At 40.5% G+C, this 18,460-nt stretch overlaps 1 protein-coding gene across 3 annotated transcripts in view; it reads left to right on the top strand.

The window, feature by feature from the left end:
* Positions 1-18,460, top strand: part of TENM3 (teneurin transmembrane protein 3) — a 736,855-nt gene that overhangs the window by 178,015 nt on the left and 540,380 nt on the right. For all 3 annotated transcript variants that reach the window (XM_069744268.1, XM_069744269.1, XM_069744270.1), the window contains exon 2: positions 5,267-5,332. The gene's annotated coding sequence lies outside the window, so the exon portion shown is untranslated. The remainder of the gene's footprint in view (positions 1-5,266; positions 5,333-18,460) is intronic.

Genomic DNA, 18,460 nt, shown 5'->3' on the forward strand with positions numbered 1-18,460 from the left:
GGCATGACACCAGTTAGTCTAATTCTTGATGAGCTGTGGCGTTCCTTAAGCTAGAAATCTTACTCCTGGAGTAAGATTGATGGTGGGACACACACGGATGCGCCAACCACATGTCAGACACTCCTGCTTTATTAAAAGATGTAAATGAATCAGGAGCGTCCGACTCCTCCACGCCTCCTCATCGAAAACATTGTGAAAATCGACCTCTGTTTTCAAAGGGATATTTTGCAGATTATTTTTCACTCATTCATTTATTTTCAATAACTAAGCCTTGGGGAAATAGTTTAAAAAATCAACATATCAAGAGCATGCTGTGTTTGGGAAACAAACGAGGGTCCAAACAATTCACCAGAATTGGGTAAAAATGCCATAAAAGCAGACTTTTTGTAATATGCCTATTGAATTATAGCTGAGATGTGGTCACTGTGTAATTTTGCACCCCAAAAAAGATAAAATACCTAAAAAAAAGGCAGCAAAAATCAATGCACGTGAAACCTGCCGTACACCAAACATATGTTTCACACACACTTTCTTTTCAGTGTTTTGCATGACAGAGTTCCCACTCCACCAGGGTACTGTAGTACAATTGCATAACAATTTTGCGGCATATTGAAAAGACACAATGATGAATCAGTCCCATAAAACCTCTGGATAACCAAAACCACATACAATGCAAAAAATAAAAATAAAAAACACAAATGAATGTAAAACAAAATCTGAAAATTATGTGAAGAATAAGGCACAAATTAAAAAGTCACTATTAAAACTAATTTTACTCTGAAAAAAAGGCACAGAAGCAATGATGAATCAGCTCCATGATTTTGGGCTTGTTATTATGTTGTGTTTTTGATGCATTTTTCTGGGATTTTTATTTCATGCACAGAAACGCAGCACTTTACAGATTTCTAAAATCTCAGTCACACTGTTTATTTTTCCTTGCAAATTTGTACCCCGATGCATTTTTTTTTAGAGTTTTTACTGCAGTTTCTCCTAATTGTGATCAAAAGACAGCAAAAACACACCAAAAATGTATAAAAAACACAAAAAAATTTCTGCTATGTATGTTTGACGATAATCTGCAGAAAAAAGTGCATCTAAATAGCTATGCGTGAACATTCCCCTACAATGACTGATCCTTTTTTATTGGATTACTATGAACCACAAAAACGACTGAAACAAGCCACGTGCCATCCCGGCCGCTCTCGTATATAGTGATATCTCTGTATATACTGTATGTATACATATATTTACCACTACAGGTGGAAAGTTTCAGCACCTTATATTACGCCTATACTTATTATTTAATGGCAAAAGACAATTACCTCCCTTCATGCTGACATTTATCAGTGATCAAAACAAAAACGATAGAATGCATAGATATTAATAATTAATGTGTTAAATATGAAGAAAGGACATCAATAATAGATGAGCGCTTTAAGCAATGAATTATTTATGACAATTAATAACTGATTGCTCCCAACAATAAGCCGACATAAATGCTTATTAATATTCATTCTGTAATTAGCGTGGATTGTGATGGGTGCCTGCTTTGTCATATACTAATATGCGCTCACGTTGGGGCCGTACTATCGCCAAACTGGTACGTCACAGATTTCTACCTAACTCTTGAGACATTCTCGTCCGATACATCAGTAGATAATTTGTGAACTGTATGTACTTGTTATAGATATTGAAAATACAGTAAAGGAAACCTTCGACATGACGTTCCAGTATGGCTGACTATAGTAACTTGCAATTTGCCTCTTCCGAGACGAAGAGGACTTGAACTCTATAGCGCCACCTGTTGGAAGCAGCGATCCTACAAGTCATTATTGAGTCTTGCAGTATGACTTAGGATAAAAGCCTAATCAGAATCTCAGTTTGCAGACACGGAGTTTCGGGGTTATTGCCCCTCATCAGTGCAAAGTATGAGAACGGTTTTGGCTAGGTGAGAGGCTCTGGACCTGGTTCATTTGTTCTTTGTTAATGATAGGTTGCACTTCCATGGATACTTAGCTTTGCAACGAGTGATGTGTCTTACTACCGTAGTATTAACATTAGGTTACGAGATGGATATTTTCGCAGTCTGGGGGTGGAGGGTTACTTTTCTGTATGTCTGCCGTACTCAGATACTGGAGAAAGCCGCTACCCCATTATTACCACCAATATAATTAAAGTGAGCATTTTAAATTCTAATTGAACATATTCACTAAGAACCATTTACATAATCAAGTCAGAAAATTAGATGTAAAATTAAACTGCTAATAAGTCGTTAACAATTTTTCAGCAAACGTTATTTTTTATATAAATATCATTTGCATATTCAAGAAATTGGCTTATTTTACAAAACTCTTTCGGTAGTTAAGGTGTTAAAGGAGATTATAAGTTACTAGATGGTGGCTCGATTCTAAAGCATCGGGTATTGTAGAACATGTATGTAGTTTATTTATGAAGTTTTCAGAATAATGCAATTTATACACAGGATTCGGCCAGCCAGGCGCAACCAATTAGCAAAGTGTGGTTCAAATTCCACACCAATTCGTGGCCGGACTGTGCCTGTCGCTGATTGTTCATGGCCGGGTGTGACCAATCAGTGAGGCCAGGACCAGCTCCAGGTTTTTGAGGGCCCCAGATGAAAGAGTCTCAGTGGGCCCCCCTATTTAACACATACCACGATTCATGATGCACAGATACAGCAGAGAAATATACCACAGCCCACGTAGCATATAACACAGCCCACATAGCATATAACACAGCCCACGTAGCATATAGCAGAGCCACGTAGCATATAGCACAGGCCACGTAGTATATAGCACAGGCCATGTAGTATATAGCACAGACCATGCAGCATATAGCACAGCCCACGTAGCATATAGTGCAGCCACGTAGCATATAACACAGCCACGTAGCATATAGCACAGCCACATAGTATATAGCACAGCCCACGTAGTATATAGCAGCCCACGCAGTATATAGCACAGCCCATGCAGTGTATAACACAGTCCACGTAGTATATAGCACAGCCCACGCAGTGTATAACTTAGCCCACTTAGTATATAGCACAGCCCTCGTAGTATATAACAGAGCCCACGCAGTGTATAACAGCCCATGTAGTATATAGCACAGCCCACACAGTGTATAACACAGCCCACACAGTATATAGCACAGCCCAGGTAGTATATAACACAGCCCACATAGTATATAACACAGGCCACATAGTATATAACACAGCCCACGTAGTATATAACACAGCCACGTAGTATATAGCACAGCCACATAGTATATTGCCCAGCCATGTATATTGCACAGCTACGTAGTATATAGCACAGCCCACATATAATATAACACAGCCACGTAGTATATAGCACAGCTTGCGTAGTATATAGCACAGCTCATGCAGTATATAACACAGTCACATAGTATATTGCCCAGCCACTTAATATATTGCACAGCTACGTAGTATATAGCACAGCTCACTGACAGAGAGTAGAAAGGGGCAAATTCGTGGCCGGACTGTGCCCATCGCTGATTGGTTGCGGCCTTGCCATCTGCTGTCTGTCTGTTTGTCCGTGACAAACAGACAGACAGACCAACAGACACAAGTGCCCCTTAGATGATTACATATATAGATAAGCTATCCTTAAGATAGGTTATCACTTGTTAATCGGCCGTGGTCCAACCGCTAGAACCCCGACCGATCCTGAAAACAGTGTTCTACAAAGCCTTGTCTTAAAGGGCATAATGCATGTCAGCAGGTTTTTGCTCTGGAATCAGATATCAGCATAATATAGAGATAGAGATACTGATTCTAGCGAATGTGTCACTTACAAGGCTGATTGCTGTAGTTTGGATAGAATCCCTGTTGTAGATGTAGCAGTGCTCAGAATGATGAGCTGTGTATACCCCGCCCACACATCTGATTGGCAGCTTCTGGCGTACACTATGAGTTTTCAGCATGTTGCCAATCAGGGTAGAGGGTGGGATTACACAGATCTGCTGGACTGGTGAGCACTTGAGACATAGTGCTGTAGTGATAATCTCCTGCTCATAAAACACTGATTGCATTGAAGCTACAACAAACAGGTCAGCAAGTGACACATCACTGGAATCAGGATCTCAGGCTCTATATTATGATGATCTCATATTAAATAGTAAAAACCTGCTGGCAGATTCACATTAATGGAGAAGTAGCTGAACATACTCACCACGGCTTCATTCATTCTTTACTGGGCTGCCAATGATGGCTGAGTACAGTGCTGGGCTCTTTATTGGAATCGTATAGGGAATGAAAGGTGCAGAAGTGTGCATTTGGCCATAGCTTCCTCCCAATGCTCATCAAGATGGGAATAAGTCTATATTTTCCATACGTAGGGCTGCTCTTGTCTCTGGATTGTATATAGTATTGAAGACAAGACCTATTAAAGTAAATAGGGCTGAACTGCAATACCAGAAACAGCCTGTGGAGGAGAGTGGTGCTATGTTTTGGAGTATAAGCTTGAAAAAATACCTAATGCACAACTTGTAAATGGAGCAATGTCATATGGTGCGTTGTGGATAGCTGGATTATTCTTCTCTACAAGAAGTATTTCTAAATAATGCAAAATGGTGTTGTCAGCCACCTGAAGCGTCCAGTGTGTGGCCAGCTGTATTAGTCTTCAGTGAGCGGACCAGTAACAGCTAGAAATGCCTCCTGTCTGAGTGTGTCGCAGTGGTTGTCTAGTCTATGTATGTCCTATAGCTGCCAGCTTGGGTTATTGCACGGTGCCCATTTAATACGTGGGGGTATTTCTAATCCCCATTCATAGCCATGTCTATTAGCTTCTGCGGGAAGCGGTCTGGTTCATCGTTATTATTTCCATTTCCTTGTATTTTTGCTTCCTATTGTGTGACGGGGTCGGAATATTCTGTTGGGTTCCTGCGGGACTGACATTGCTCCGGAGCTGTAATCCTGTGCTATCACATTGTGCCCTGCAGCTGTAATCTGCATAAATTCATTCCTTTGACCCATGCTTAGCGTAAATGTGTTCTGCGCCGGACGGCATCATGGCTCTGGCTATTTCTTATGTAAATCCCCTGCCCTAGAGATGAGTGGCCCGCTATATGGCGCACATGGATGCACATCACCTGGGAGCGGAGGGCGCTGATCAGGTTTAGTACGGAGCTCACACATGGGATATTGTAGGACAGCTGTCATTTTTACTGTTTTGCTATTTTTGCTTTTCTTTGATGTTCAGCTACTGAATTTTCTTTTCTTTGCTTATTTTAGATTTGTTGCAGTGCAAGCAGCCGGCCACACACAGTCGCAACCTAAAATGTGAAAACGGCTTTCTGGGTAGGTCTCTGGTTCCACTCTGTGCTTAGCATTGATACAGTCACGTCTCTTGTTATATGGTTTGTGGGGTTCTACAGTGGGACTTCATCAGGACCCCCATTATGGTATTTCCATAGGAGTTTGATTTTCAGCGGATTTTATGCATTGTGGATTCCCGCGTACGGAACTTTGCTTTATTCTCCACCCCATATTTTCTGGATGAAAATACGCAAGAGTAATCTGCTCTTTTTATTGCATTTTTTGGGGTCTATTCTCTTCTTTTATGCAATTTTTGATTGGATTTGATGCAAATTTTTGATGCGGGCTGCAATTCCAAACTTCAAAATGTGTTTGCAATTTAATATGCATTTCTTTAAATTTTATGGGGGAAGAATCCAATAAAAATGCACAGTTCCCCAGCATTATCAAACATGAATTTTCATAAAATCACATACACTTTGCTTGATCTGTTAAACACAGCAAACGTTTACGCCCAAAAAAACACTGCTGAAAAAACTCAGCTTTTACTCTACTGGGGAACATGGTTTCAGAGTGAGTATCTACAGCGGGTTAATTTTTTAACGCTGGTGAAATCGGTAGTGAAATCTGGGACTTAAACAACAAAATGTGCACCAATATCTTTATGACTTGGTGCAGACGTTACCAATGCAGATATTGATGCAGATTTTTGATACAGATAAGGATACCCTTAGGCTATACAGGCACAAAGTATTTCAAGGAACAAAAACTGATCAGGAAATTGAGCGAGAACTCTCCAAAACTCCTCAAAAACTTTGAGTTTCTGCTTTGAAAACACGTCAAATCACAGATCGATTCCTCCCGAAATCTGCCTGAGAAAGTACCTCAAAGCATCCCATAAAATAAGATAAGATACAGCAACGCCAAAATAACATTGCTGTGCACACGTTCCGTTTTATATAATGTCTTTTAGCCACTTTAGGGTTGAGAAACCCTGAAGCAGTAAAATAAATGACATGTTAACTCTTCGGCCTCCAGCTCTATAAACTTGAAAGTATAGAGCAAAAGACATCAAAATCGTCAGCGAAGGGACTTCAGCTGGGGCAACTCGGCTTCTAAAAGACAACGTATGCACCTTCGTTGAGTCTTCGGAGGCTTCGTTTTGTTTTGATCTTCAAAAAAATGCCTGAAAGAAATCGCTGCAGAAAATGCTTGAAAGGCTCTTCCTATTCATTGCTATTGTGTAGGTAAAACCACTTTGCTATTTATATGTTCAGTTTTTTGAGTGTTTTTTTCCACTTCAGGTTTTAGAAAACACTTGGTGGGAGAAAAGAGAGTGCATGTCAATTCTTTGACGCCTCTACTGTTGGAATCCGCTCCAATGTAGGCTCTGTCTGGTCAGATGGCTGCAAAATAAATCTCTCTGAACAAGAAGAAGACGTTTCAGAAAACTACTGAGCGTTTTTGCAATAGTTTTAGGAGCCAGCGTTTTTTTTTTAAGCAGGTTTTTCTATGGTTTTTGTGACGTCTTTTATACTGTCATTTTCCAGTCGTTTATTTTACTTTATTGAATGATGAAGAAACTGGCGTCTTCTGGGCATCTTTTGAACCATCCCATTGACTGGTAAAATTAGTACAAAGAAACGGAGACCACCAAAAGAATAGACATGCCATTCCTTTAACCACGTGATGTATATCAGATCCTAAAATGGTTAAAAGACATTCAAAGGTTTGAACATGTCCACAGCAAGTCATATTTACATGGAAATACATATGTTCATTCTTTTGATCATTTTAGACATTTTAGACCCCAATGGAGGAGCGACTCCTGACCTGGTTTCCTCTAGAAAACTTATAGGGCTAGCTTCATCAAAGTTTGTGCTCCAGAATTGTAATGTAAAGTCTTTGAAAATTCAGAAAATGTAGGTATAACTTGACTACATTTTGCCACTTCTGGTGTTTTCATGCTAGTTTCTCCCAGCTTTGCCGAAATGGGCAGGATAGAGGTGCAATGGCGACGTGAAGTCACAGCTCATCTACTTCATGAGTAGCTGTGGCGTTCCAGTTACCAGAAATCTCACTCGAGTCCACGACTGGTGCGAGATTTCAGGTGCAGTGCACAGAGGCGCATGCCACTCGTCAAACTCTCCAGCACATCTTCATGACTCCGGAGCGCCTGACTCCAGCACACTTCCTCATCAAGATCTGTGTGAACAATTCTAATCTTGATCAATTGTGGCCATAGTTTTTAAATGAAAAACAACTCTGGGCGCACATACCGTCACATGTCCCAACATTCAGTTGTGTGAAAAAGTGTTTGCCCCTTCATGATTTCCTATTCTTTTGTATGTTTGTCACACTTAAATGTTTAAGACCACCAAACAAATTTAAATATTAGACAAAAGACAGATTAGGGGAAAAATAAATCCATAAATAAAAAGTGAAAGCGGCGCTGGTGATACAGGGTATAGAAATACCTGCAGCGAATTGGACAATCACCACAAGATTGTAAAAAGTGCTAAATAAAATATGTCAAAAAATCCGCGCTGGTATACCCTATGTGTATATTTCAACTGAGTAGACAACTGAATCTACCAAAATTTGTCAGAAAAGAACATGTATGGTCTTGTGACCAGCCAACCCTTAATATATATATATATATATATATATATATATATATATAGGGTAAATGTAGCTACCTCCCACGATGCGTGGAAAATCAATAGTTTTTGGTGCACATAGTCAGTTCATAGTCCATGCCTATATGAAAAGTAAAAATGCTACAGCCAAATATTGTGGACACTACAGCCTCCTGCTGTGCCTGCGATATCAAAAGTCGCATAAAATCAATTCATAGTCAGTACCTTGAGAAGTAGGGATAAATCGTCTCTCGGTTTCCGGAGGTTCTCAGGAGCACTGGATAACACGAGCACAGTCTTCAGAAAAAGAAGTACCGGAGGGCTGCCCCGGCCGGTGGCAGCTGCTCCGTGTATCAAACTCCAGCAGTGGGCGGAGATACACTGTCTTGGTTCGGCAACGCCGCAGGGTGCGAACAGTGTGAGCGGCGTGTCTAGGACCTTCGTGACATAGTGGATCAGGTGACCGCCCCACGTGACTAGAGAATTCAGTATGGATCGCGGTAAGGACGAACAAAGCCAAATATAAATCCAAGCTTACAGGGCTTTCTGTGAAAAATTGATTTTTCCAGTCCCGTCCTTAAAACATAAATTAACTGTGGAGGCTGAGTTCAAATCCCCTGGCCACACCCAGGCCTGATTACTGCCACATCTATTCTCAATCAAGAAATCACTTAAATAGGACCTGCCTGGCAAAGAGACGTATACTAAAAGATCCTCAAAAGCTAGACATCATACTAGATCTATCAGTCTGAAGAAAGGTTGGCTAGTGAATTTTAACTCAGCTTCCCAAAGATGAGATAAACCACAGTTAATTTATGTTTTAGGAGGGGACTAGGGGCAATCACTTTTTCACACAGGGCCCTGTAGGTTTGGATTTCTTTTTCTCATAATAATATAGACCTTCATTTAAAAACTGCATTCTGTGTTTACTTGTGAAATCTTGGATTAATATTTACTTTTGTTTGGTGATCTGAAACATTTAAGTGTGACAAACATGCAAAAGAATAGGAAATCTGGAAGGGGGCAAAAGCTTTTTCACACAACTGTACATGTCCTGCTTAATTGGGTGGAAAGGTTTCTACTGGGATCATACAGAGGGGTTCAAATGTGTAGATCTGTGAAGCTCCCTGATTGCCTTAAAGAATAGACTAACCCCGTTTCTCCCTGTGTGAATAGACCACAGGTGTTACACGTACGCCTACAAATATGTTCCCAGTGATTCATGAATGTTTAGAATTGCACGTTTGATTTGTGTTTTTTTTTTTCTTCGTATGTCATTCGTTCTCCGTAATCATTGCATTCATACCTGACACTGTTCTCATTGTTTCCATTGTCTTCATGTTGTTTTTCACGGCAATTTATCACTTTATAAGTGCAGTTGTTGGAAGTGGAGTTATTGTGCGGGGTCAAGGGTATAGGATGTTCAGTACAATGCTGCTGCTATGGTTACTGCATTAGTTCTCCGGCTTTTTCAATGCATTAAAACCTTGCTGCCATTTTTTTTTATGTGATCTTGTGCAAATGCAAAGGGCCTGTGGGTTCCTATAAAGGGATTCTGCATATGTAATGTCTTTCAATTGAAGAAGTAGATGCATTAGAAATAAAAGATGTACACATGTGTGAAAAATAGCACAGACTATCATACCCTCACATCAATTTTTTTAGCAGTTTCCGACATGAGTATTTATGAAAATTAAAGCCATTTTGCATTTGTTGCCTGGATAGCTGTCAGATGTTGTGCTGCGTACATATATAATATATGTATGAGTTTCTATACAATGGAGACTCTATAAAAGTAAGAGGTTGAGCACCGCCATAATCCGGAAAAATAAAAAGCGCAGACTAACCCAGATATTACACAATAAGTATTCCTTTCTTCTGTGAGCTCACTTTTACAATACACTTGTGAGAAGAAGAAGCATATGGACACAATATACATGACTGAGCCGCTAGATACATCTACATCCACAGAATTCTGCACCAATAATACCGTAATACTTTATATTGTGGAAAAAAAGAAATACGACCCCTTATAATGAAAGTGTTTCTGACATTCTAACTGCTCAGGGGTAATAAAGATATATTTAATGGCTCAACATGGCGTATTTGGAACTTGAAGAAAGGTCTTAATTTACTTTATATTGCAATTTTTACATTCATTAAAAATTCCTTGGCTCAGACTGTAACCAGACTGGAAGCAGAACAAGGAGTCGCACTTGTCCAGAATGGTATATATTGGCAGTTCCATTCTGCTTTAACTGTAATTCCAGAATTCCGGATATGAGGGTATGTGGGCGTACATGCATCAAGAATGATGTATTCATAATCTGAAGTCAATGGCGGATCTCTTCTAGAAACCCTGGGAACATATTGTATATAGACTGCTATTAGTATTAATGACAGCTCAGACGGGGGAAATGTTACAGTATCTTGTGCAGGTGTCTGGGCCGGCTTATATGGCGTCTACGTGCTTTCTTAATTATGAGCCCATACTGTGACCTACTTGTGGGCTCTCATGTGGCACGGTAGGATGGATTTCGTTAACATCTGCATAACTGATCACTGAGCGCAGGCCTATCTGTCACCTTATGGTCATAACAGTTACTTACAATTGGTTAAGGTTACAAAGAATCTCATTCCTGCCACTGAAATGCCATATTTTATATTTTATTACTTTTTCAAAGAAGTATAACTTTTTGTTAAAGAGGTAGTCCTTTTCAGAAAACCCACTTTTAAATACTTTAGTAGGAAATTCAGAGATAATAGATGGAGGTCCATTCATTTTAGTGGACACTGTGTGATACTTTACTTGCACTCTGGTGGCACTCTAATTGCTGTTCGGCATCTCCATATTGCCCTGACTGTTCCACCATTTGAACTGCTGGGACCCTAGTAGACCGCCCGTTTTATTAGTGAAACAGACTCAGTTATACTAATGAAGCCAAATGTGTTATTCCTTGATATGAATGGCCTTTATATTCACATATGTTTATATATATATATATTTATATATACTGGTAGACCTAATAGAGACCCGTGTTTGTGTGTCCATTTGTTGTGAATGTAATACTTGCAGCACACATATGGCAACTGTGTGCCGCCCGAGTGCCACATCAGTATCACATGGACAGCCGCTGGGGAAGAAATACTGCAGTAAGCGCTGTTCCCCGGCGGCAGGTGCTGAAGCCGGCTGTCATCATTCTCCCCTGGGATCGGCACGAACTGAAGAGAATGATGAGAGTTATATTAAAGTCCGAACGTTCACAGCAGGTGGGGGCTTTTGGGACTCTGACTCCAATCATATGACACCTGCTACCGGTAATAACAATGACAGCAGGAGCAGATGATCGGGGTATCCCTCAGCCGCCGATGGTGTTCTAACGAAATAAATCAATGAAAAAGCCCCCTTTTTTCTTGAACCAACCAGGCAAAACTCACAGCTGGGGGCTGCAACCCTCAGCTGTCCGCTTCAGCAAGGTTGGTTATCAAGAAAGGAGGGGTCTCCACACTGTTTCTTTAAATTATTTAAATGAATAATTTAAAAAAGCGGCGTGGGCCCCCCACCATTTTTGACAACCAGCTTTGCTAATGCTCACAGCTGGGGGCTTGTATTCTCAGGCTGGTAAGCAGCCATGGGTATTGGCTCCCCCCAGCCTAAAAACAGCAGCCCGCAGTTGTCCAGAAAAGGCACATCTATTAGATGCGCCTATTCTAGCGCTTTGCCCGGCTCTTTCCACTTGCCCTGCAGCAGTGGTTAATATTTGTGGGGTTGATGTCACCTCTGTAATCTCATATGACCTCAAGCCCACGGCATAGTAATGAATAGGTGTCTATAAGACCCCCATCCATTACTATATCCAGATAAATAAAAAAAACAGCGCCTCAAAATGTAGATTAAATCTTACATTTTATTCTGCCTCCTGTGACGACGTTTTGGTTCAGAGACCTTTTTCAAGCACTTGGCATTTAACTTGCTTTTTCCAGAAGTGCGCCACAAATCCGGCCCATCGGTGACCCCGTCACATGATCGTGGGCCACCAATGGCTTGACATAACAACCAGAGGTCTCCAGCAGACCTCTATGGTTGTCATAGCCGGATTGCTATGAGAGCCACTCGGTAGCCAGCGCTCATAGCAAGTGAGCATTTCTGCTACATACAGGCGATCTGATCAACCATCTGTTGTAGCAGAGCCAATTAAAGTACTGCAGCTTCTAGTCTCCCATGGAGACTATTGAAACATGCAAAAGTTTAAAAAAAAACGTTTTAAAATATATATTTATGTATAAGATCAAATCACCCCCCTTTCGCCCCATTCAAAATAAAACAATAAAAAAAATCAAACATACACATATTTAGTATCAATATAAAAAAAATATTAACTCAATCACTAAACGGCGTAACAAGAAAAAAAGTCAAAACGTCAGAATTAATTTTTTTTGGTCACCACTACATTGTAATAAAATGCAATAACGGGCAGTCAAAAGATCGTATCTACAACATTATGGTATCAATAAAAACATCAGCTCGGCGCCAAAAAAAAGCCTCCATTCAGTTGAAGATCACGAAAAATGGAGATGCTAGAGCTCTTGGAAAATGGCGCCACTTTTTTCTTTTACCAAAGTTTTGATTTTTTTTTCACCACTTAAATAAAAAAAGAACCTAGACATGTTTGGTTTCTAAGATCTCGTAATGATCTGGAGAATCATAATGGTAGGTCAGATTTATAATTTAGTGAACATGGTAAAAAAAACCTTTGGAATTGCTCTTATTTTTTGCACTTGGAATTTTTTTCCCATTTTCAATTACACGATGTGCTAAAACCAATGGTGTCATTCAAAAGTACAACTTGTCCCACAAAAAAACAAGCCCTCACACCGCTATTTTGACTAAAAAATAGAAAAGTTATGGCTTTGGGAAGAAGGAGAGCAAAAAACAAAAACGTAAAAAAGAAAATACCTCCTGTCATGAAGGGGGCATAAGGGGGCCCGTTACTGGGGTCCAAGCAGTTCAAATGGTAGAATGGCTGCTAATTAATTCAGCAATCTATTTCATGGAATAACCGGAGGCAGTGTGCTGAAAATTAACTACCGTATATACATTTAGCACAATCAGTTTATTATAGTACTTTAGTATTTCTTAATACAGCTTTTATAATATATTAAGACACTTTTATACAGACCATGGAAAATTAAAGTAGTGTAAAAAGCAATAACATCACAACTCGTATAGTAATCTGACAACTCATCGGTTAACAACAATGACATCACAAGCAGCTATAGTCAGTGACCTCAGATCTTACAAGTTTATCTATACCTGGTGATGAGTTGTCATTTTGCCATTTTTACCTATTGTGATGTCACTGCTTATGATTGATGACTAGTGTTGAGCATTCCGATACCGCAAGTATCGGTTATCGGCCGATATTTGCGATATCGGAATTCCGATACCGAGTTCCGATATTTTTATGATATTGGGAATCGGTATCGGGATTAACCCCTTCGCGCCACGCGCCGTACTAGTACTGCGCTGCCGGCACTGCATTTGTGCCAGCAGCAGTACTAGTACGGCGCACCGATCACCGTGGTCTCGCGCTGAGCGCCGCGGTGATCGGGTGCGGGTGTCAGCTGTATATGACAGCTGACACCCCGCAGCAATGCCCACGATCGGCGCTATCGCCGATCGCGGGCATTTAACCCCTCTGATGCCGCTGTCAGTAGTGACAGCGGCATAGAGGGGGATCGCGCAGGGACGGGGGCTCCCTGCGCTCTCCCACCGGAGCAACGCAATGAGATCGCGTTGCTCCGGTGACCCGGAAGGAGTCCCCGGATCCAAGATGGCCGCCGGACTCCTTCCGGGTCATGAAATGACCTGGCTAGCCGGCGCCTGCTGAGAGCAGGCGCTGGAAAGCCAGCTAAACTGCCTGTCAGATCGTTGATCTGACAGTGTGCTATGCACAGTGTCAGATCAACGATCTGATCTAATACAGAGATGTCCCTCCCTGGGACAATGTTAGAAAGTAAAAAAAAAAAAAAAAATAGAATGTGTAAAAAAAATAAAAAAAAAAATCCCCAAATAAAAGAAAAAAAAATTTCCCAATAAATCAATTTATTTATGTAAATTTAAAAAAAAACAATAAATGTACACATATTTGGTATCGCCGCGTCCGTAACGACCCGCTCTATAAAACTATCCCACTAGTTAACCCCTTCAGTGAACACCGCAAAAAAAAAAAATAAAAAACAAGGCAAAAAACATTGCTTTATTATCATACAGGCGTACAAAAAGTGGAATAACACGCGATCAAAACGACGGATATAAATAACTATGGTACCGCTGAAAACGTCATCTTGTCCCGCAAAAAAAAGCCGCCATACAGCATCATCAGCAGAAAAATAAAAAAGTTATAGCTCTCAGAATAAAGCGATGCAAAAACAATTATTTTTTTATATAAAATAGTTTTTATTGTGTAAAAGCGCCAAAACATTAAAAAAATACGTAAATGAGGTGTCGCTGTAATCGTACTGACCTGAAGAATAAAACTGCTTTATCCATTTTACCACACGTGGAACGGTATAAACGCCCCCCCTAAAAGAAATTCAGGAATTGCTGGTTTTTGTTCATTCCGCCTCCCAAAAATCGGAATAAAAAGCGATCAAAAAATGTCATCTGCCCGAAAATGTTACCAATAAAAACGTCAACTCGTCCCGCAAAAAACAAGATCTCACATGACTCTGTGGGCCAAAATATGGATAAATTATAGCTCTCAAAATGTGGTGATGCAAAAACTATTTTTTGCAATAAAAAGCGTCTTTTAGTGTGTGACAGCTGCCAATCATAAAAATCCGCCAAAAAAACGCTATAAAAGTAAATCAAACCCCCCTTCATCACCCCCTTACTTAGGGAAAAATAATAAAATGTAAAAAAATGTATTTATTTCCATTTTCCCATTAGGGTTAGGGTTAGGGCTAGGGTTAGGGCTAGGGTTAGGGCTAGGGTTAGGGTTGGGGTTAGGGTTTCAGTTATAATTGGGGGTTTCCACTGTTTAGACACATCAGGGGCTCTCCAAACGCGACATGGCGTCCGATCTCAATTCCAGCCAATTTTGCTTTGAAAAAGTAAAACAGTGCTTCTTCCCTTCCGAGTTCTCCTGTGTGCCCAAACAGTGGTTCCCCCCAACATATGGGGTATCAGCGTTCTCAGGACAAGTTGGACAACAACTTTTGGGGTCCAATTTGTCCTGTTACCCTTGGGAAAATAAAAACATAGGGGATAAAATATCATTTTCGTGGAAAAAAAAATATTTTTTATTTTCACGGCTCTGCGTTATAAACTGTAGTGAAACACTTGTTGGTTCAAAGCTCTCACAACACATCTAGATAAGTTCCTTGGGGGGTCTAGTTTCCAATATGGGGTCACTTGTGGGGGGTTTCTACTGTTTAGGTACATCAGGGGCTCTGCAAATGCAACATGACGCCTGCAGACCAATCCATCTAAGTCTGCATTTCAAATGGCGCTCCTTCCCTTCCGAGCTCTGCCGTGCACCCAAACAGTGGTTCCCCCCAACATATGGGGTGTCAGCGTTCTCAGGACAAGTTGGACAACAACTTTTGTGGTCTAATTTGTCCTGTTACCCTTGGGAAAATAAAAACGTGGGGGCTAAAATATCATTTTCGTGGAAAAAAAATATTTTTTATTTTCACGGCTCTGCGTTATAAACTGTAGTGAAACACTTGTTGGTTCAAAGCTCTCACAACACATCTAGATAAGTTCCTTGGGGGGTCTAGTTTCCAATATGGGGTGACTTGTGGTGGGTTTCTACTGTTTAGGTACATCAGGGGCTCTGCAAATGCAACATGACACCTGCAGTCCATTCCATCTAAGTCTGCATTTCAAACGGTGCTCCTTCCCTTCCGAGCTCTGCCATGCACTCAAACGGTGGTTCCCCCCACATGTGGGGTATCAGCGTACTCAGGACAAATTGAACAATAACATTTGTGGTCCAATTTCTCCTGTTACCCTTGGGAAAAAAAATTGTGGGCTAAAACATCATTTTGTGGAAAGAAAAAATGATTTTTTAATTTTCACAATGCTACATTCTAAACTTTAGTGAAACAATTGGGGGTTAAAAGTGCTCACCACACATCTAGATAAGTTCCTTAGGGGGTCTTCTTTCCAAAATGGGGTCACTTGTGGGGGGTTTCCACTGTTAAGGCACGTCAGGGGCTCTCCAAATGCGACATGGCGTCCGATCTCAATTCCAGCCAATTTTGCATTGAAAAGTCAAATGGCACTCCTTCCCTTCCGAGCTCTGCCATGCGCTCAAACAGTGGTTTATCCCCATATATGAAGTATCGGCGTACTCAGGACAAATTGCACAACAACTTTTGGGGTCCAATTTATCCTGTTACCCTTGGGAAAATAAAAAATTTGGGGCAAAAAGATAATTTTTTGTGAAAATTAATATAAATTTTTTTTTACGGCTCTACATTATAAACTTCTGTGAAGCACTTGGAGGTTCAAAGTGCTCACCACACATCTAGATTAGTTTCTTAGGGGGTCTACTTTCCAAAATGGTGTCACTTGTGGGGGTTTCCACTGTTTAGGCACATCAGGGGCTCTCCAATCGTGACATGGGCTCCAATCTCAATTCCAGCAAATCTTGCATTGAAAAGTCAAATGGCGCTCCTTCCCTTCTGAGCTCTGCCATGTGCCCAAACAGTGGTTTACCCCCACATATGGGGTATTGGCGTACTCAGGACAAATTGTACAACGACTTTTGTGGTCCAATTTCTCCTGTTACCCTTGGTAAAATGAAACAAATTGGACCTGAAGTAAAAATTTTGTGAAAAAAAAGTTAAATGTTCAATTTTTTTAAACATTCAAAAAATTCCTGTGAAGCACCTGAAGGGTTAATAAACTTTTTGAATGTGGTTTTGAGTACCTTGAGGGGTGCAGTTTTTAGAATGGTGTCACTTTTGGGCATTTTCTGTCATATAGACCCCTCAAAGTCACTTCAAGTGTGAGGTGGTCCGTAGAAAAATGGTTTTGCAAATTTTGTTGCAAAAATGAGAAATCGCTGGTCAACTTTTAACCCTTATAACGTCCTAACAAAAAAAAATTATGTTTCCAAAATTGTGCTGATGTAAAGCAGACATGTGGGAAATGTTGTTTATTAACTATATTATGTGATATAACTCTCTAATTTAAGGGCATAAAAACTAAGAGTTTGAAAATTGCTAAATTTTCATAATTTCCGACAAATTTTTGTTTTTTTCACAAATAAATGCAAGTCATATCGAAGAAGTTTTACCACTATCATGAAGTACAATATGTCACGAGAAAACAGTGTCAGAATCACCAGGATCCGTTGAAGCGTTTACGAGTTATGACCTCATAAATTGACAGTGGTCAGAATTGTAAAAATTGTCCCTGTCACTTAGGTGAAAACAGGCTTTGGGGTGAAGGGGTTAAGATTCATGTGTAAAATAAAGAATAAAAATAAAAAATATTGATATACTTACCCTCGGACGCGCCCTGGTTGTCACCGCTGCAACCGCCATGCTTCCGTTCCTAAGAATGAGCGCGTTAAGGACCTTCGATGACGTCGCGGCTTGTGATTGGTCGCGTGAGTTGTCACATGACCGCTCAGCGACCAATCACAAGCCGGGACGTCATCGAAGGTCCTTAACGCACTCATTCTTAGAAAGGGAAGCATGGCGGTTGCAGCGGTGACAACCAGGGCGCGTCCGAGGGTAAGTATATCAATATTTTTTATTTTTATTCTTTATTTTACACATGAATATGGATCCCAGTGCCTGAAGGAGAGTTTCCTCTCCTTCAGACCCTGTGGACCATAGAAAATACCTTCCGATATTTGTGTCCCATTGACTTGTATTGGTATCGGATATCGGTATCGGCGATATCCGATATTTTTTGGATATCGGCCGATACCATCCGATACCGATACTTTCAAATATCGGACGGTATCGCTCAACACTATTGATGACTTGTGATGTAATTGTTTATACCTTATGAGTTGTCATATTACCAATTTCATCATAGCTTATCAGTCTTAAAGAGGACCTGTCACTTGTCATAAATATATAATTCTGTATCTGGTGTTAATGTTGTGTTCTCCTGGTGTGCTTTATTTTTCCTTCTTAAGTCTCTATGTTGATTAGATATGGCCTTTTCTTCCCTGGATGTTAAGAAGTCTCTTTTCCCAGCATGAGTCATCATAACATCACTGCAAAGTCCCTTTTCGAGGGGAGGAGCTAGGCAAGGGTCAGGAGTTGAAGAAGGGGTGGAGCTGGGCTGCTAGGGACTTTGCAGTGATGTCGAATTGTAGTTCTAATGATGACTTACACAGGGAAAAGAGACTTCCTGTTTTTATATAGAGCTTAGAAGAATTCAGCTAGTCAATTTTTTATCAATGTGAGGTCATAGACCTAATAGAAAAGAGAAGAATTAGCTGGGTAGAAAGGCAAAATGATCAATAGTAAGTACACAGTGCTATATCATAAGATGACT

The sequence above is a fragment of the Ranitomeya imitator genome, chromosome 1, assembly GCF_032444005.1.
Source record: "Ranitomeya imitator isolate aRanImi1 chromosome 1, aRanImi1.pri, whole genome shotgun sequence".
NCBI classification, from domain to species: domain Eukaryota; kingdom Metazoa; phylum Chordata; class Amphibia; order Anura; family Dendrobatidae; genus Ranitomeya; species Ranitomeya imitator.